This window comes from Nyctereutes procyonoides, unplaced genomic scaffold (assembly GCF_905146905.1).
Source record: "Nyctereutes procyonoides isolate TBG_1078 unplaced genomic scaffold, NYPRO_anot_genome, whole genome shotgun sequence".
Lineage (NCBI taxonomy): Eukaryota > Metazoa > Chordata > Mammalia > Carnivora > Canidae > Nyctereutes > Nyctereutes procyonoides.
The window spans coordinates 2,053,087-2,074,316 of NW_026575158.1; the positions used below are offsets into that span (position 1 = coordinate 2,053,087).

The 21,230-nt window shown below is 33.9% G+C and overlaps 1 long non-coding RNA gene across 1 annotated transcript in view; it reads left to right on the forward strand.

The window, feature by feature from the left end:
• Positions 1-20,260, forward strand: part of LOC129502332 (uncharacterized) — a 219,717-nt gene extending 199,457 nt beyond the window's left edge. Inside the window, exon 3 of the long non-coding RNA XR_008662944.1 lies at positions 19,927-20,260. This is a non-coding gene — a long non-coding RNA (uncharacterized LOC129502332). The remainder of the gene's footprint in view (positions 1-19,926) is intronic.
• The last annotated feature ends 970 nt before the right edge of the window (positions 20,261-21,230 follow it).

Sequence of the window (21,230 nt, forward strand, 5' to 3'; positions counted from 1 at the left end):
TGGCACAAATATATTGTTACCAATTGAACTACTTGGTTGTTATGGTCAAATGTAATTGGTTCAATTTATCGTGTGTGTGTGTGTGTGTGTGTGTGTGTGTGTGTGTGTGTCTCAAATGGGAGGAGAGGCAGGAAGAGAGGAAGGAATGGTGGTAAAGACAAAGAGATATTGATTAAATTAACCATTGATAAACAGGATATAGCATATTTTAATTTGAATGGTTTTCCTCTTGCATTTTAAATAAGTTCTTCATTAAAATATTTTTTTGGAAGAGGTATTTGAACTAGGTGAGCCCAACTGCTGTGGTTAGTCATTAATTCTTTTGAAAAGAAAAGCAAGATGAAATAGAAGTTTGAGAAAAAAGTGGAGAAGGAAAAAATATCAGTGAAAAAGATATTTAAGAATAAAATACAAGGTAAAATGGATTCCAAGTACAGAGGCCAGGTAAAGCATAAAGTTTTGAAAAAAAGAGTATCATACACACTGGCAGTCCAAAGAGAATGAAAATCAAGGTGGAAGGTGGAGGAAGACATTGATTTTGGTGAAAAGATCACCAATGGCCTTCCTCAAAGCAGTTTCCACAAATGATGAAACTTAGTTAAGGAGCAGGGGCTAAGAATTTATAATTGTTGAAGAAATAGAAGTAGTGACTGCAGACTTGCATTTTAACTCACTAGAGATAACAGTATGTGGGGACCATAAGAAAATATTTGTGAGGAGTGAAGGGGTATTTGTTTTTTAGAGAGGAAATCAGAGTAACCTTATAGAAAGACAGAAAGGAGCTAATGCAAACAATTTAATTTAATGAAGGGATAATTTTTGATAAACTTGCTGTTTTGTAGAAGCCAAGATGAAAGGGATTAAGCATTGAAATATTAATACTGGAAAACGGGAGAGTCATTATTTTCCTCAAAAAAAGCAAGAGGATGGGGAAAAGAGGTTTGAAGAAATTAAAAAAATATATATTAGAATAGCTAACTTGGAGCATAGAATAGGAATAGGACACAAGATGAATATAAGGGGTGTTAAGCTACATCTAGGGCTCTCTGAGCGTAGCTATAGTAATTATTATATGTCATCAGTCATGTGTGTGTATGGACTTTATACACCAACTGTCAACAAAGTGGAAGAGAGAACAGGATACTACAGGTACATGTGAATAAGGTTTAGGAATGCAGTACAGGCCAAGGGGATGAGTGATTCTAGGGTACCTTAAAGGGGACCTTGAGAGGACAGATCACAACATGCAACCAAGCCAGAGAAGTGAGTGGATTCAATTCAGTTTAACAAATATGTAAGGAAGGTCTCCAGTTTCAAGGCCAGTGCTAGATCCCAATAAGTGAGGAAAGAAAAAGACCAGGAAAATGAGCAGGTGCTGAAGGATCAGAGGTCACAACAAGAGCAAAGAGTCAAAAAGCCTTACAGCAGAGTGAAAGTGGAACATGGAGAGAATTAAGAACTGTAAGTCATAGAAAAATAATTCCAGTTCCGACTGTAGGAAAGCTCTGAAAGGGAAGTTTGCCAGATGACCACTCTATAAGTCATTACAATTTAAAAGATCTAGGAACTGCGGTGCCAGGATGCCAAATAGGTCATCAAAGTAGTTGATAAATGCACTAAGTATAAAGAAGTAAAATAATCCGGGGAAGAAAACTTCAATGAAATCAAGGTCCATCTGGATAGCAGTAAAGAATAGCAACTGGATTTAGAGATGAAGGAAAATGGAAGACATTAGGGACTTCAGAAGAGAAGGCTTTTGGAGAACAGCAGTAATGAAACAGTGTTCTAAATAGCAATAAAAAAATAAGAGTTATATTGATCCTTCCTCCTAGTCTAGTAATTCAGAGGGGTCAGAGAGAAGATGTGTATTTCACTTTATAAGAAATTGCCAAAGGTAGTTGTATCCTTTTATAACACCACAAATAACACAGAATTCTAGTTGTTTATCAGCTTCATCAATATTGGTGTTTCTATTCTTCTGAATTTTAATTATTCCAGTGGCTATGTGATGCTACCTCACTGTATTTTTAATTTGCCTTTCCCTAATGACTGATGATTTTGTGTACTTTATCATGTGCTTATAGCCATTTATGTAACTTTATGAAAAAATTTCTGTTCAAATATTTTGCCCACTAGGGACCCCTGGGTGGTTCAGTGGTTGAGCATCTGCCTTTGGCTCAGGGTGTGATCCAGGAATCCTAGGATCAAGTCCTGCATTGGGCTCCCACAGGGAGTCTGCTTCCCCTCTGCCTATGTCTCTGCCTCTCTCTCTCTGAGTCTCTCATGAATAAATAAACAAAATCTTAAAAAAACATTTTGCCCACTTTTATCAAATTGTTTGATATGTTATTATTGAATTGTATGATTTCATTAAGAATTCTGGATACCAGTCCTTTGACAGAGAGTATGTGAATATTTGCGCTTAGTCTATAGTTTTTCTATTGCTTTTCTTAAGAGAAACTTTTAATGGATAGAATTTTACATTTTGCTTAATTTATAGTTTTTCTCTGTGATTATTGTTTTCTGTGCCCTCTGTAATAAAACTTAGCCTACATCTAAGTCACAAAGATTTTCTTATGTTACATAGATTTAGCCATAAAGTTTTCACTTTCCATTCAAGTCTATGATTCATCTTATTTTCTATGGTATAAGTTGGAGTTAGAGTTGTTTTTGTTTTATTTTCATTATGAATATACTTTTCTCATTAGATTATTTTAGCCCCTCTGTCAAAAATTAATTGAATGAACTAAAAATTTATTGAAGAAAGGACCATTTCTGGGTGCTTTTTTTTTGTTCAATTGATCTTGCTTATCTTTAAGCCAGTACTACACTTAACTGACTATTGCAGATTTATAGCAAGTCTTAAAGTCAGCTGGTATAAGTCATCCAACTTTGTTCTTCTTTCATGAGAATGTTAAAGGTGTTTTACATACTTTTTATTTTTATGTAAGTTTTGGATTAGCTTGTAAATTTCTATTTAAATAAAAGTTTGATGGAACCAGGACTGAGATTACATTGAATCTATAGTTTAACCTGGAAAGAAGTAACACCTTACCAATATTGAGTCTTCTGATCCATGAACATTGTGTATATCTTCCTGTTTTAATTTTTGTCAGCAATATTTTGTAGTATTTAGTGTAAAACTGTTACACTTCTTTTGTTAATTTACTCGTCATACTTTGGCTTTTAGTATTCCACCATAAATGCATTTTTAAAAATTAGCTTTATTTTCCTATTGTTTATTACACACACATATATATATATACACAAAAAATTAATATTTACACTGGCCTTGCATCCAATGACTTTGCTAAATTCACTCAGTTTTAGTATATGTTTTGTAGATGTTTTAATATATTTTACATAAAAAAATCATAAAAAATTTTGACATAAAAAATCATGTCACTCATGTCAAGCATCTTACTACGTTTCTGATCCATTTTTCTTGTATTTCTTTGTCTTGCCTTGTTGCATTAGGAAGTAATTTCAATACAGTATTTAATATAAGTGGTGTAGACAGATACGTGGCAGAGACACAGAGAGAGAGGCAGAGACACAGGCAAAGAGAGAAGCAGGCTCCTTCCAGGGAGCCCGATGCAGAACTCGATCCCCAGGCAGTGATCATGCCCTGAGCTGAAGTTAGATGCTCAATATCTGAGCCATCCAGGCATCCTGTTTGTCATTTCTGATCTTATGGGAGAAGTGGTTAATCTTTTACCTTTAAATATCATATTGAAGGTATTCAGTATATTCCTATATTGAAGATGTTCTGTTTTATTCTTATTTGCTGAGAACTCTCATGATGAATGGACAGTTGAATAGTTCCAAAGGCTTCTTCTTCACCTATTAAAATGGTATGATTTTTCTCTTACTCTGTTAATATGATAAGTTATGTTGATAGCTTCTTTTTCTTCGCCTACCTCACTTTGTGGATGTGGGGTGGTAATGAGACCTGTAGCTCCTCTAGTTCTCAAGTGATTTCCTCCTTCAGCTTTTCTGAATTCAGGGCCAAGTGCATATGCAGTTTTGGGTGAAAGATACCAGCTTCTCCCACATGACATGAAAGTTGAAAGTAGTAAGAGACACATGAGTTTCAGTTCTCCATTGGCTGTTTAAAATGTTAAGCCAACTTTGCATTCCTGGTATGGTTACCCTCTTAGTCATTATGTTGCTTTAACATGTATTGCTGAATTTGATTTGCTTGTATTTCACAAGCAATATTGGTCTGTAGTTTTCTTTCCTTGTAATGACTCTCTGATTTTGTTATCAGTGAAATTATTGTTTTATTAAACAAATTGGAAATGTTTCCTATTTAAGTTTCTGAAACAGTCTGTTCATGATTTGTATTATGTTTTCCTTAAATGTTTGATAGAATTCACCAGTGAATCCATCTAGGGCTGCTGCCTTTCCTGTAAAAAACTTCTAATAATTAACTTAGTTTCCTCAGTATATATAAGGACTTTAAAGTTTTCTACTAATCTTGTATAAGCTTTGATGTGATAATTTCCAAGGAAGATGTCAATTTTATTGAAGATTTTCTGCCACAATTTGTGCTAATTGTATTTTTTCAGCATTCCTTTTTTTTTATCTAACTATTTGACTTTTACTATATCTTTTTGCAATATTTCTCAGTGATGAGTCTATGTATTGCAATACATATCTGTAACATTTCACAGTTTGCTCAGTGTTTAAAGTATACCACTTTGTGTAAAATTTAAGAAACTCACAGCCATATAGCCTCACTTACCTTAACCTCTTTATTCTTTCTGTTACATAGCCCTATGTGTTACTATTATATAAATCACATAACTCAAATTTATACTTGTTAACAAAATTATATCCATATATTAAATAAATTAACAAGAAACATATATTATATTTAATATTTACCTTCTATTTACCCTACTATTCACGTTACCATTTCTAATTATTTCATTCTGTCCTGAAGACCTGGGTTTCAAAATAGTATCATTTCCCTACACACTAAAAAATGCCCTATAGCATTTTTGTAGTGTAGTCATTCTAATGATGAATTATTGTATCTTATACTTTACCTACAAATTTCTGTATCCCACTTTCCTTCTTGAACATTATTTTCAACAGGTATAGATTTCTGAGTTGACCACTTTTGCTCTCAGCACTGTACGTATCTTTCCATTATCTTCTTTCATGACTTTTCATGAAGAGTTGCCAGTAATTTGTATTTTGGGCCCCCGATTTTTAATGTGTCATGTTTTTCTTTGGTTATTTAACATTTTTCTCTTTATGATTAGTTTTCAGCAACTTGACTTTCACCAACTTTGGGGAAACTTTTTTGCCATCACTTCTTAATTTTCTTTCTTTCTTTTTTTTTTTTTTTCCCTCAGTGTTTATCTTCTTTCCTTTTGGGATGTCAACTACACATCTACTATACTCACCCTATGCCTCCCTTCAAGATTAGGATACTATCCAATTTCCAAATACTTTTGGTTGTTCTGCAGTGCTTTCCAGTAGCTTTTATTTTTTCCTCGAGTTTTTAAGTATCATTATACTTTAAAATGTAAGTAAGTAAGTGATAATATATATGTATTCTCCATGGAATATTTTTCTTTTTAAATACTTAGTATGAACTATGAAGGTAAAAACCATATCCCCAAATGATTAGGTGATGTAAAAGATTATACGAATTGCCCCAGCATTGTGATTTCAGAAATTTCAGGGAGCTTCTTTAAATATATATATATATATATATATATATATATATATATATATATATATGAATAATAATAGTATAAACCTCAAAGAGCCATTATTAAACAAAACCCATAGAACTGTGTCTTGCCCATGCAGTTAATATAAAGAATATATTATGACCATCATTGTTACTATTTTTGAAAAGCAATACTAATCTACTTAACTAAGCATAAATGTATACACTTATAGGAAATTTCTTTAAAAACATTATAAAATCCCTTAACATTATTGGAATCCATCATTTTACATCTCAGTTTGAATGAATTAATCAAATTCCTTTCTAAAAGCAAGTTCTTCTGGAGTAGATCAGACAGAGGATTAGGTAAGTTTCTTTTTTTTAAGATTTTGTTTATTTATTCATGAGAGAGACACACACACAGAGAGAGAAAGAGAGGCAGAGACACAGACAGAGGGAGAAGCAGGCAGGCTCCATGCAGGGAGCCCGACGTGGGACTCGATCCTGGGACTCTAGGATCACACCCTGGGCTAAAGCAGGTGCTAAACCGCTAAGCCACCCAAGGATCCCTAGGTAAGTGTTTGGTGTGTGTCAGAAAGGCAAAGTTAAAAGGCAGGGGGGAAAAACTGGTTTATTTTTCTTTTACTAATGTCTATGCTCATTAGTGTTGTCATATGACAGTATGACAGTATTAGGACAGTATTCTTAATGTAGCAATCTCTCTGCCCTATACAAATACACACCTACATGCACACACTCAATGACTAAAATGCACCACAGGTAATGGCTAGCATAAGTGGCAAAGTTTGATCAGAATGATGAGTTGGAGGAAGGTCATCAAACTTCATGATAGATTGCAAGCCAAGGAAAAAGGAAAAAGAATGTGCTTTGCACAAAGCTTTATCTTATTCAAGTAATCTGCCAGAAATAGTCAGAGTAGACAGAGCCATTAATTTCTTAGTTTAATAGTTTGAGGTGAATTGCTTTAAGGGATGTTCTGTTCAGAATAGAAGCTATTGTATGCCTTCGTAGGCAACATAATTAAAGGTAGAGTGATTACCTCAATAGTAATAACTGAATCTTGGACATAACAATGAATAAATGATTTTCTGGATTGCTATCATCACATGAAAACACAGTTTAAACAATAACTCTTTAGGCTAATGAGTTTATTAATGGTAAATGAAACAAATGACCTGAAATATGGTGGGGAGATCTAAAGGAATTGGTATTAAATGATCGAGCAGAGAAATAAAATTAATTTCAGATCCAAACAGCCTAGAGATATAATAACTTTTTACCATTTTGTTAGAAATTATAGACAAGAATGAATGTAACAGTTCAGTTCACTACATAAACAAACAGTGAACAAAGGTAAGAATTCTTAAAATTACTCTTAACATTAAAATCACACACATTTATAGAGATGATCATAAAAAAAGTACAAAAGCTTCTCAAAAACTAGAGTCCTTTTGTATGTTTTAACAATACATATGTTATATTTATATTACGTTATGACAGCTGTGATTTGTCAGCCTGGTGAAAATCAAGACCACTTTATTTTAGAAACACTTCTTTTGATGCACAGATAAATTTTGGGAAGTGTTACTAAATGTGAAATGCAGAATAAATGTCTTTTATAATTGTAAAAGAACAGGCATACTAAGAGAAGACTGAAAAGCTTAGCCAGCCCTGCTTAGGATTCCATTAAATAGGTAAAAAATATAATTCAGCAGTTTATTTATAGGTACAACTTCTATCCATTAGCTTCGTATATTTAAACAGAAATTGCTCTCACATTTATTTAGAATATTTTGCAAAAAGCTGGCACTTGACCAAGAAAATTAGCTTTAAAAAGTAATAAATGTCAACCCAAAAAAGTCCTTCTGTCAGCACTTGATAAAAAGAAAGGCTTATTAATAATAGCAATAAAACATAGTAAATATTAATGGCGATGAAGTATTACTGATGAGAAAAATACTATTCTATACTTTGTACTGTGGATATTTTAGTTTAGAACAGATGTTCTGCTATGCAATAATTTACTAAATGATAAATGTTTTCAAGTTGATATAATCATGTAACAATAATCATTCCTTAATTTTTGAACTTTTATAACACAACATTCAACAACCATTGCTCACAAAGCAGGGTGATTAAATAAAAGCCAATTAGCAAAATCATTTACAATTAAATTGTAATTTAAATGAGCCAGGAAGAGACCTTTCCTTACTAACTCAGAGAAGAAAGCGACTACAAGTATATTTTTTGTTGTTGCTGTTATGAAACTTGATAATTAAGATTCCTTTAAAAAGAAAGTGTGGGGATCCCTGGGTGGCGCAGCGGTTTGGCGCCTGCCTTTGGCCCAGGGCGCAATCCCGGAGATCCGGGATCGAATCCCACGTCGGGCTCCCGGTGCATGGAGCCTGCTTCTCCGTCTGCCTGTGTCTCTGCCTCTCTCTCTCTCTCTCTGACTATCATAAGTAAATAAAATAAATAAATAAATAAATAATTAAAAAAAAAAAGTGTGATTTTTCTCTTAGAAAATAGTGTCCGTTTTTGCCCCTTTCCTTTAAATGCTGCTGTGCCAAGGCATTAAAGACATTTTCCTGAGCATTCCAAATTGTTGATGCCACCACATAAGTGGAAGGCATTAGGATAAGGGGAGCACACCGCTCTTCAAATATCAAGGAAAGGACAATCCTTTAATATCCCCAGAGAACTCAGAGAATGTTACCAGAAAGCACAATCTACTTAATACCGAGGAAGGGCAGTCTAGAAACAGGTGTTCATTTTAGAACAAGAGTCCTTATTTTAAGGAATGGAGATCCCAGTTCCACTAAATAAGCTTAAGGGGAAAAAAATAATCAATCATACACTAGTAACAACTACATTAAAAAGTTTTTTTCCTACTGAGATTCAATATTCTGGTACTTTAAGAATATATAGATAGAATTTAGCAAAGTTTAGGCTCACAACTTTAAAACAATGCATATTGCACTTATGTCTCTAACATAATCAGTTGTACTTTAAAAAATGGCATATTTATTTCATCTATAGTTTATCATCATTTTGTTCTTTTTCTTTTAGATTATGTGAATGGGATGCTGGATAATCCCATTAACATGAGAATATTAATGTTGGATAGGTCAGAATCAAATTAGCTATCTTTTTCTTTCCTCTCATTAGGAGGGCTTGAGACTAATATTTTCTCAATAAAAAAACTTTAGTTTTACTTGCATAGACATATATTTTGTCATTACATTTTAGAAAGGTTCTTTTGGGACTCTTTTACAAGTTGTCCTAGAAATTATTTAGTAATTTTTACAAAGATACAGAATGGAAACATTATAATAGAAATGTAAAATCGAATTACAGGTACTTAATACTAATTTATAGAATTAGAGGTTTTATTCTGTTTGAACCTGAGTTCATATCTTTTGCCCTCTACGTCTGTCTAGCTCAGGGCACCAACACCAAACCAAACATAGAAATGAACAAAGAAACCCAGGAGGCTTCATGTTCTCATTTTCCCAAATATCTGATCATAGTGTAGGTTAACTGGTAGATGATAACACAAGGGTGCTTATGCGGTTAATTGGTGATTAAATAAAACTATTAGAGTGTTTCTTAGTGAATTTCTGTCATTTTCAAAGTATTTTAGGCTGGATGGAATCTTGCCAAGCCTTCAAGCTTATGAAACTACAATTCATGGTTATTAAGAGCAAATGCCCTAGAGAGATTAATCTGTGCTATCCCAACAAGCTGACCTTTTCCCAAAGACATAGCAATTTAATTATCTACTTTGAAAATCACTATTATAGTAAAATTCAAAACCTGATTTATAGACAGATTTTACATTCTCATTTATAATGCATGTAAATAAGACTCTTTGAGTTTCTTTTTTCTAGGATTATTATGTATGTAGCTAATAAGTATTAAATAGTACTTGCTTTATAAAACTACAGACTTGTTTTATTTTTTAAGTATCAGCTGTTAGTAAAAATAATATTTCAAATTATGAATGATTTATAGTAGGTCTTCTCTTTAAATTTTCTATATCGTTTGCAGTATTGTAAAGAAATAGGTGCTTCTATAATCGCTGAACCTGAGAAACTTAACCTGGACAGAATTTCTATTTAAGTATGAACTGATTAAAATGATGTCATCTTTTATTTTCTACTTAATGATTCTATATTTTATCTCACAGAAGTATAAACTAGAAACTCATCATAAATGAACTTTAATTTGGAACTTACTGTATGTAATATGGACTTGAAAATAACATAAATTACGTTCTTGGGTAATCAGTTTCAAACATTTATTGAAGTTCCATATACCCATCATCATAAGCCCTCTTTAATCAGAAAAGGAAGATATTTGAAGGCCACACACACACATACACACATACACATACACACATACATCCCAAAGAACAAAGGCCTGAGATACTAGTGTTTGTCTGTTTCTCTGTTTCTGTGTAAATTTCTTGCTTATACCACAATACTGACTACTGATTACTAGCCATGTGCAATGTCAATGCCAAAGAGATCCTTGGAATTTTTTTTCTTTTATAAATAGAATTCACCTTGCCCAGTGAGGATATAAGAGTGATTATTTTTTATGATTGTACCTAATATAAATGTGAAATTTTAGGACTTTTTGCTTTAATGAAACCTACTGTGGAAATGTGTATGTGGTGGGATAAATAAGAACAAAGTTGGAGGTTAACAGTCATCAGTGAGAGCAAGCCAAGAAGCTGGCTCAACTGAGACCAGATGGCAGAAAATGCTCTCCAAATCCAGAGACGTTGCAAGAAGCAAGAAAGAATGGAGAGAACTATACCATAGAAATCAATAAAAAAGAAACAGCAGTTTGTGAATCATAGAGCCTAGTAGCATAGTATAAGCCTGACCTACACTATGTAGTTAAAAACTGAGCCAGCATTTATAGAGCATATGCAAGAATTCCCTTAGGACATGTTAGCATTGATGACCATCAAATAGTTTCTTCTTCCATAGCCACCAAAGTATTTATAAATAAATAAATATATGCCTCTGTGTGTTAGTATAGACATATCTGAAACTAGACTCTGTAGGAAAATGCAGAAATAAAAAAGGTAATAAGTTATGTTCTTAGTGCCATAGAAACTTACTAGTTAGTTCTAAGATACAAATGCAAAAACATATGTGGGTATATGCCAAATTGAACAATGTTACCTGGGAAATACTTTCATCTCAGAGGCAATAATGATGGATGTAGAAAAAGGTTTCACATAGAAATCTCTGAATATTGATTGTATATTGAGCATTTAGTATCAATGGGAGATTCCAGGAAGAAAGACATGATCTAAGGGTTAATTTTCTTCCAGAGTTTTACTATATGATACATTCCGTAGTATCAACTGATTAGGAGAGTTTGTGTAGTTTCTAAAAGTTCTGATTCATGATCCAATGGTGTGAGAACACTTTTCCACGTGTGTATATGTCCCTCATGAGTTTTTCTCAGAATTTGAGGTTTGAGTATTAGAGGAAAAAATTAAAATGTAGTAAAAATAGATGAAAGGGTAAAATTTAAAATCAATTTAGTTTGATCTATTTCAAAATGTTATTTATAAAGTATTTTTAAATGTATGTTAAAAAGCTATGAAGGTAGTGATTTTATGTATTTTAAAGCATGCTTTAAAAGACAGGATAAAATCTCAGGAACTCTGAACTGTTTGGAGAAGATAATGCCAGAATGTCCATATTTATTTTAAGAAAAAAATACATTTAGGGTGCCCAACTGGCTCAAACAGTCGAGCATGCAATTCTTGATCTTGGGGTCATGAGTTCAAGCCTCATATTGAGCTTTGAGCTTACTTTAAAAAAGAAAAAAAATGGCAAAGGTAGTATTATATCATATTTAATAGCATGGATTTATGGAAAAAGAAGACGTGAAACATCAAATCACGACATTAGGGCACCTGGGTGGCTCAATGATTGAGCATCTGCCTTTGGCTCAGGTTGTGATCCTGGTGTCCTGGGATGAGTTCTGCTTCGGGGTCCCCACAGGGAGCCTGCTTCTCCCTCTGCCTATGTCTCTGCGTCTCTGTCTCTCTGTGTCTCTCACAAATAAATGAAGTCTTAAAAAAAATCAAGATATTAAATGTGTATCTAGGAGATATTCTGGATGGGGGGGGGCATATGTGGGAAATGAACCAAGAAAAATGGAAGACTGTTTCACAGAGGTAAAGAATGGAAGGTTCAAACAAAAGCAGGTTCTTTTGAACCTACCAAGTGCTAAGCAAAATAAACTTTAGTTGCCTAATATTAAGTACATCATTATGAAATTAAAGAATATTTATGCTAGAGAGAGGCTCTAAAAAGCTTCCAGAGAACAAGGAGAGATTACCCCCAAAACAATGATATTTGAAATATAATAAGCCAGTGATTAGTGACAGTGGATTCTAGAAGTCAGCAGAACAGTGCTGTCAAAAATTTGAGGGAAATGATTTTGAATCTAAAATTCTGAACCTATGCAAGCCTTTCATAATTTGTAAATTGACAATAATTTTAGAAATACGAGGAGTAAAAAAAGTTTATATACTGTGAATAATTTCTTAAGAATTATCAAGGATATTATCTAGAAAATGCAAAAGGAATACCAAAAGAGAAAAGCATAGTATGTATGGAAACAGGATCTAACCTTTAAAAAAAAAAAAGAACCTATAATGACAGCTATTCAGCAGACATTGAAAAGCTAAATTTCAATTGGTCTGAAATTAGAGTGAAATTCTGCAAATTATAGTGAAAGAGTTCAAAGAAGTATGCCTTCAGGAAGGAGGTAAATTCTATTAAATAGACCTTGTAATTAAGAAGATGGAATATCTGAACAATATAATAAAGAAATCATAATATATTTTTATTAATAAAAGATGAAAAATTATACAAACTCCAGATAAGTATCTCTGTAAGAAGACTTGATCTAAATATGAAGCAATTTAATTGGCATTAAAATCGGGTATAACTAACTTTGCTGAGCTACATTTTATTTTGGTTCTTTAAAAATAAATATGATAGAAGTTTCAAGACACCAAGAAACAGAGACCAGTCTAGTGTACCATTGTTTCTCCATAAAACAATGATATACAAGTCAGAATAGGCTAGCATATGCCACTGTAATAAGCCCTGCAGTCTTCTAACTTTTAGCACAATAAACATTTATGTATAGTTTTATCACAGATGGATGCTGGTCAAGTTGCCCTTCTGTGTACCTTCCTGCAAATGGTGACTCTGAGAACCACCTTCCTTCCATTTTGTAGATTCTGCAGTTTCAGAGTTCTTGATTTTTAATGATCAACATGAGAAATAGAATGTGCAGGACATTAGGGGCCTGTCCTAGAAGTGGTATCTATCACTTCTACCCATCTTTCATTCAGTTCCATGGCCAACCGAACTGTAGGAGCACATAGATATAAGTGAATGTGATTAGTTTCAGCCACAAATGTGAGGCAACATTATATTATCTGTATTGTCTGATATCTTGTTATCTAAGGAAAAAGTACCAAATGGCCAGACTCAGTTAGTTTTAAGGGAACACCAAAGAGTTTGTTCTTAACCTGTCACAAAGCTTTGCGTGGTCTACAGGGAACTCTTTAAAACAGACAAATTACTTTAATCTTTTATTACTCCTTGGGGCATAAATTATGAGCCATGATATCCAATCACAGACCTACGGTCACATTTGAGACAGTGTTACTGTGCAGATCCCTCTCTATTCTTTAATAAGAAGTTAAAAAAAACCACAAACATAACATTTGGATAAAATAAGATGTTTTACATGAATTCCACATCGTTTTATCTTATTGGCCCCTCATTACAAAATGTACAATGTTTCTTCTGGAAGTAAGGCAAACAGATTTTACGTAGACATATTAAAAATATATAGTTTTCAGTTCCAATCTAATTTGCTTCTCATGAAAAATATTATTGGTTATAGTGAGTGTTAGGGAACCTAATCTCCCAAGTCAGCATAATTTTGAGCAATTGTAAAAATAAGTTATTCTACCTGACATTGAAAGTTGCAACATTCTCCTTTGAATGGTGCATAGAATAGCATATTTTTTCTTCTGGCCCAATCATTTTATGTAGTTCTAGTATACGATGTGTAAAAAACCACCAAATTGAAAGCAATTTGTTGAATTTCAATTCTTACAATCTGTAGACAAAGCACAGGAGAATTCATTACAGTAACAGAATAGAATATAAATACTATAAACTTTGATGGTGTACAAGTAAAAAGAAGGACGTTAAGGTGTTTATTTATTCAAGTGTGAAGGCTGAGAGTAAAGTTTGTTTAAAATTGAAGGTGGAAAGTAAAGTTTGTTTAAAATTAACACTAACTACAGATTAGAACTGGAACGAAAGGTAGCAAATAGAATTAAATTATAACAACTTAAATGGAAGATTGGGAGAGGAGATAAGTAATGGTTATCAATTCATTATTTTTATTGGAAAGAAAACAATATGTCTAAATATAATAAAGATTATAGCCATAAGCATATTATTCTGATTTTGATTAAAAATATTAAACGGTGATGAGATCTGACATTGAGGAGATGGGAATGAGGATAAAGGACAATTTCATTTTTGCATAATAATTTGTATTACTTGATTTCTTTTTACCATGTGAATGTCTTTACGTGTATTACATTTATAGCAAAAGTGGCTGCAATTATAACACCATTGGTGAAGTATACAAACTGTCCTAAACACACAATCTTTTTTTTAAAAACATTTTATTTATTCATGAGAGACACAGAAAGGGAGGCAGAGATGTGGGCAGAGGGAGAAGCAGGCTCCCCATGGGGAGCCTGATGCGGGACTTGATCCCAGGACCCCAGGATCATGACCTGAGCCAAAGGCAGAAGTTCAACCACTGAGCCACGCAGGTACGCTAGACACCCAGTCTTGATATGGATTCAAACATGGCTATTACATTCACATGTAATACTAAGGCATCTCGCCCAAGATTCTATCAGATACGCGAATCATTTCTACATTTTTATCATTTTTTAGCCCTGTTTAAATGCCTCTGATAAGAGAAAGCTCAGTGTTTGTAAGGATTGCATTCTTTCTTATTTAGCTCTAATTATGAGTTGGTCCTTCTCTATTATGCATCAAAAGCTATCTCATTTCAACCTTGCCCATTTATTTTTGAGTTAATTACTGAGAAAGTAATATTTGAATTAGAGGAGATTAAATATTAGAAATTCAATTTATAGAAATATTTTTATCTAAAAAGTGGCAATAAAATACATTTATACAAATGATACCAGTTTGTTAACAATTCACTAAATCCCATTTAACCACTATAAATGAGCACCAAGGGATGCATCAAGTTTGTCATGTGGTAGAATCATTCTCCCCCGTTAACAATAATAGACCTTATTATTAAAGTGGACTATGATCCGTGAAGAAGTGCCTCCAGCTTATTTTAATTTAGTACAAAATTACTTCTGTTACTACTGTAAGGGCACACAAAACTAAGAAAGGACTAATTTAAAACTCCATACTGTTGCTAATACCTGATCATTTATGAGAGATTTATGTCACTGTGTATCTGTTTTACAAGATTTCAATAGTATAACAAAGACTCAGTAGTATCAGTCTTGGGTCTTTGTTATTATAAATTCATAATCCTTATTTCCTTGTTGGAACTTTTTTTTGTTGCCTTCTATTTGATGTTTTTATTACAAAGATAACTGAGTATGTCAGTGGCATTTTTATCCAAATAATACATGTTTACAGATTTTAATATGATTGACCCTTGAACAACACAGGTTTGAACTGTGTTGGTCCACTTATACATATATGGTTTTCAATAATAAAGTCTGGTTCTGTAAGTGTATTTTCTCTTCTGTATGATTTTCTTACTAATGTTTTTTCTCTAGCTTACTTTATATAAGAATACAGTATTAATATATATATATATACACACAAAATACGTGCTAATTGGCTGTTATTGGTAATTCTTTCAGTCAACAATAAGTATTAGTAGTTAAATTTAGAGGAGTCAAAAGTCATATGTGTGGGTGCTTGGGGGCTGCAGTCAATTAAGCAGCTGACTCTTGGTTTCCACTCAGGTTCTGATTTCAATGTCTTGAGGTAAAGCCCTCCTTCAGACTCCAGTCTGAGCATGGAACCTGCTTGAGATTCTCCTCCCTCCCCTTCTGCCCTCTCATTCATGTTCTCTTTATCTCAAGAAAATAAATAAATTAAAAAAAAAGTTGTATGTGGATTTTCAATTCTGTGTGAGGTCAGTGCCCCTAATCCTCATATAAGGGTTAACCATATATCTGTTATAATACAGCCATTATAATATATTTGCAAAGAAATGTAAACATAATAATATGAATAATAGTTTTATAAACAAATTCTCTCCTGTGCAAATATTTTAAATTCCTTCCAAGATGAAAGAGAACAAATTCAAAAAATTATGACATAATCTCTTGCCTCAATATGTAGGTGAGACTGTGCCATGGTGTATGTGTGCCTAAACCTGACCCTGAGTACCACATGGTCCAGCAGCAAGGCAGCTTGCAGCAAGGTGTACAGTTACTGCCACCTGAAGAAGTTGTCCTGAGCCCCAGACAAAAGGCTGCTGTCCCACAGGTCCTGTGGTCCAGTCTGTTGATGCCTCCAGACTCCTACCTTTCAAAAGCAACTAGACAGGGCATGTACACACCCATAGACATACACAGGCACAAGTTTATGACATAAAAATCTAAATATCATTAAAAATTTCTGGTTAATAAATTTTACCACCCCTACAATTTTTCTTAAAATAGTCAAAATGTTATGTTTATTTAGATAAGAAAGAATGCATCTAAGAAGGATAATTTCTCTTTTTCAAAAATAAACAAAGGGATTCTGAGAAGATGGCAGCTGTGGAGAGGTAATTTTCGAATCTAATAGCCCTGTAAAAATAAACAGATGGACGGCATCTACAACAAAACTAGATGTAGGTTATCCTCACTAATGACAAAAATAAAAACAAGCAATGCCAGGATTCCAACCCAGGCAGCTTCACCCTAGAGCCCAAGCTCTTACCAACAACACTATGCTACAAAATCTATGTGAAGCTACCATCCTAGCGTTTTCATCTTCATGGGTTTCTATGGTTATCATTGTGTAATGATAATGCTATTTTGGGAGCAGAAAAGGGATTATTCGCTTTTTGGTATATTCTAGACACAAAGAAAACTAAGCTTTTTAAAGGCAGCATTCCCTTAGGATTGTCACTTATCTCTGTTTGTTTGTTCATTTTTGTTCTCCTCCCCCATCTCCAATAGTGAGTATTGGAATCAGATCTGTGATACTCTAGAAGGAACTCTGGAGGCACATACTATTATATAGTATCAGAAGAAAGTACAATTTACTTGATGATGAGAAAAGAATCGGTTGAAAGTGACCAAACCCAACAATTTAGAGCATGAATTCTATATTTTGCTATGCAGACAATTTGAACATAATTATATACAAAACCCATAAAGGATATATATGGAATTCTGCTGGTTATAAAATTATAGTGACCTTTTTTAAATACTTTATTTATTTATTCCTAAGAGACACAGAGAGAGAGACAGCCACAGGCAGAGGGAGAAGCAGGTTCTCTGCAGGGAGCCTGATACAGGACTCAATCCCAGGACCCTGGGATCATGATGTGAGCCAAAGGCAGACGCTCAACCACTGACCCACCCAGGTGCCCAATGGTGACCTTTTTAAAAATATATTTATTTATTTATTTATTTATTTATTTATTTATTTATTTAGAGCAAGAGAGAGAGAGAGAAGGGGGAGGGGCAGAGGCAGAGGGGGAGAGAGAATCTCAAGCAGATTCCCTGCTGAGTGTAGAGCCCAATGCTGGGATCAGTTTCATGACCATGAGATCATGACCTGAGCCAAGATCAAGAGTCAGACGCTTAACCGATTGATCCACACAGCACCCTGGTGATCTTTTATTAGAGAACTTTAACCAATATAGATAAAAGATTCTGCATCCAATATTTTCTTCTTCCAGGAACTATATATTCCTCTTTATTGCCTCAAACCTTCCATTCCTTGATTAGTTTTCATTATTGGTTCTTGGTCTGCATTTCAAGAAAGTAAATCTCACTTATTATGTTGTTGGGGAGGAAAAACTTCCTCCACCCCTTAGGATCCTTCTAGCTGGACTAAGAATTAAATTGATATGAGACAGATCAACAGGAGAAAATAAAATTTAATAGTGTATGTATAGGGAATCCATACAGACATGGAAATTCCAAAGACATGCAGGCAACTTGATGCTAAGCTAAGGAAAGATGTAGGGGTCTGAGGATACAAAGGAAGGAAAGACCATTAGGAAAAAGGTGAAAGGAGATGTTTAAAAACCATAGGTTGCCCTAATATGCAGATGTTTCTTAGGTAATGAGGAATCTGTTAATAGCTCTCTTCCTCATACAAGCAAAAAGTTGAAAGGGAGGTAAAGAGCTTTCCTGAATCTTCTGGGTTTTGACTGCTTTTAACTCACAATGATGCTCATGTGAAAGTGGACCATCTTGGGGCAGTCTGCCCTTGGCCCCTACAATGTCTTGCTTTTACATGTAAAAAATCATCTACTGTCTGCCTGCCTCAATAGTACAAAAATAGTCTTTTCATTTTCAAATTTGAGCCCTCTCTGTCTGTAAGTATCCTGACAACAATCTGCCGTCATTTGCCCTTAGGAATGATGGTATTTTACTCTGGTGTCTTTGGCAAAAAGAGTCACTTACACTTTGGGGCCTAACCTGAACATAGACTCTCTCTTGAGATATTTCCTGTGTTACCCTATTGAACACCTTCCTAGCAGCAGTACATTAGGAGCATTATTTTTCAATTTACACACCCGCAAAGCCATTAAGGCAAATGAAAACATCAACATGAGTTTTCAGTACATTGTTTCTTCTCACCAGACATGAAGATTCTGGATGTAGAGTGTCCTTAGGGACTTGGGCAGTGTAGTGACATCAAAAGTTGGATTTATGCATCATGAAACTCTGAGAAACAAATGTCAATGCAACATGCCAGAGGATGCCAGATTGGCAGCAGGTAGATGATCAGATTTTAAATCCATAGTGCAAACCAGGGTAGGCAAAAACGATGGTTCCTGGGTTGAAGACAAGCAAGATAAACACCATGAGGACTTAATGATGGAGAATTTCCAAGAAGACAGTGGTGATGAGCTGGTGATTTCCAAGAAGAATGTGGACAAAATAGCACACAGCTGGGAGCTTGTTATCTGATTCAAAAGTATTTGGGCCCTGGAGATCTAGAAGTGTTTATGCATGAGCAACAGAACAGACGTTGTTGCAGTTTCCTTTTTCCTTTGACTCCTTACAAGGAAGCCATTTGATTAGGAAGATACCAGGTTGAGACCTTTACCTTGAGAATTCAAAATCTGATATGGAAAGACAGTTGAAAAAATATATTTTTGAAATATGATAAGTCAATATTAAAGTATGATTTAGCTGCTCCTTTCTTATAAATTACTATTGATAAATTCAAGATATGTGTGTATTATGTAACCTTGAAAATATTGCAAATTTTGGTTGTTCATATTCAAAACTAAATTTGAGCAGTGGAGTTTTGAAATTTGTATATCTTCCAAAATGCTTGATAATTTTCAAACATAGCTAAGTTCATGTGAAAAGAAGGATTTGGATATTCTCATATTGGTATAGACACATCATGAAACATAATAATCACTTTTGTCTTTACATGGAAGAAAGAGTCTCTTGGACTCCATATTAATGCTAAAAAATGTCAGCCCTTCCCCGAGTCTCAAAACCAGACTTAAAAAAATTATTTCTATTTCTAAATATATACCAGTTATAAAACATTTGCATTTGAATAATAAATTTTAATCTTCTAGAGTCAAGTAAAAACAGAGACTTTGAATCAAAGATATTTAAAAAAATAACGTATAATACATGTTTCTTTTGGCCTAAACACTAGTAGAATAGATTTAGTCACCATAAACATATTCTTTAAGTGCATGTGTTCAATAATAAGAATTTGTTTTAATTTAAATTTCAATTCATTCTAAAATTTATGTATGGGGCAGAAGTAAACATTTCTAGTTAGTTCTGAATTATCATCAAAAGCTTTTTCTCCTCACTAAAGCCTCGTTAGTTTTGCCACCACTCTAATGTCCTCCTATCCTGCTTCATACAGGAACATAGAAAGCTACAGAGTCTACCAGATGGGACTCGCTTTAATGGTCTGTTGGAGAATGGGCGGCAGTCCTTTCCCTCCAGGATCTGAACAATCTGCTGTGCTCGGCGGCCTGCATTTTGACAGCTAAGGAAGTGAGAGGCCAAGATCTGAATTACATATCGAGTGAAAATCGCATACCTGGCAAGATGGCACTGAAAGTGCCTGCTGAGCTATTTGAGTCAGCTGTCGGAAAACAGTGATGTTGTTGGAAACATGAGTGCCTGACTTTTAATCGTAGCTATCTGTACTGCTTTCAGCAAAAATAAAGACTGCACTAGTATCTCTCCCTTGGCCGGATCCCTACCTCAGCCCCAGCAAAGGAACAAGAAAGTGTAAAAGGAAAATACAGAGCAGCATCACAGATTATAAAGCAAGCTTTGCATCAGGGCAGAAGACAGAAGAGTACTAGGAAATACTTCTGGAGTATTGCAGATAAAATAATACATGAGAGATACCTTGTTGACAAAAAAAGAAAATAGTGGATTATTATTATTCTAATGTAATCATAGTAGTACTTGTCTCCCGAGGAGATATATTCATACTATATCAGCTAGGAAAGAATATTTCTCTTTCTCGTAAAAGAACATGTGACATTGTAAAATAGCATTTGGGCCATAAATATGACCTTTCTGGTCATTTGTTAAAAACTTGAAATAATTATTCTGGTTCAACACGAATAATAATTTGTGAATCTAAAGCCTAAGTAAGCCTTGAAAGAACAGTTACACGTTTGTTCGATTTCAATCTACACAGATTTTTGTCACTGTATCCTATAAAAATAAACATTGATTAATGGAACTTATGGATTGTTTCTAGTTAATAACATATAGTTACATAGTTCCTGATTTTAGTTCTTATCTAGTGATGATTCACACAGTTGTCTGAGTAATTCAACTAAAGTAAGATTAAGAGAGTGAATGTAGTGGGAAGTTTTCAGACTTTGAAAGAAGTTAGAAATATAATGTTTAAAATCTTTGCTCAACTGTTACTCGGTGGCAATTTAATTTACATAGGCTTAATTTCTTCATTCATAAAATTAGGCATTTTTTGGAGAGATTTGTGAGAACTAAAATGATGAATTTTAGGTTCTACACACAGTGAATGTGCTCAATATATACTACATGGTAGCTATTATTATTTTGTAGTTGCAGTGTGGAAGTAGACGCCATGGTAAGAGGGTGTATTCATTTTATATTGTTGCTGTGACAATATCATACTTTTAGCAGCTTAAACACATTCTTTTTAATCTTCTATTTTTGAAT